Genomic DNA, 464 nt, shown 5'->3' on the forward strand with positions numbered 1-464 from the left:
CTGAAATATAAGCAGAGAAATTGCTCTGCGAAAAACAGAAAAAACCCCGACAGCCAAGGTGGGATGTATGACCAGTGGACAGAAACTGTCCTGCATGCTTTTGATTGAGAAACAGCCAAACCCAGATTCTCAAGAAAGCAGCCCTTAAAAGCAGAGGTGTTTTCTTCAGGGTCCTGGTGTCCCCTGAGTGAGCTTCCTCTTCAGCCCATGTCATCAGCCAAAGTCATGGAAAAGACAAAACAAACAAACAGAAAAATGAATAAGAAAACAAAGGCTATTCTTAAACAACCAACAACAGGTGAAAGAGCAAAAGCAGCCCCCCACTGCCACTGCCACAAATAATGCAGAGGAGTTGTCCATACTCGGGGAAATCGCGGGGGTCAGCATGTCCCTGGTATGATGGAAGGGCCTCCCCTGGGAAAACCACCTGCTTGATCCCGGCGTCTCCCCTGCCGGGTAAGTGT

The 464-nt window shown here is 48.3% G+C and overlaps 1 non-coding gene across 1 annotated transcript; it reads right to left on the minus strand.

Annotated features, from left to right (window-relative positions):
- Positions 1–301: 301 nt before the first annotated feature.
- On the minus strand, positions 302–464 carry LOC148161887 (U1 spliceosomal RNA). The gene has a single exon (XR_015767276.1). It is a non-coding gene; the product is annotated as a U1 spliceosomal RNA (small nuclear RNA).

The sequence above is a fragment of the Eumetopias jubatus genome, unplaced genomic scaffold, assembly GCF_037043125.1.
Source record: "Eumetopias jubatus isolate StellerSeaLion01/CBP00866 unplaced genomic scaffold, mEumJub1_p1.0 scaffold_39, whole genome shotgun sequence".
NCBI lineage: Eukaryota > Metazoa > Chordata > Mammalia > Carnivora > Otariidae > Eumetopias > Eumetopias jubatus.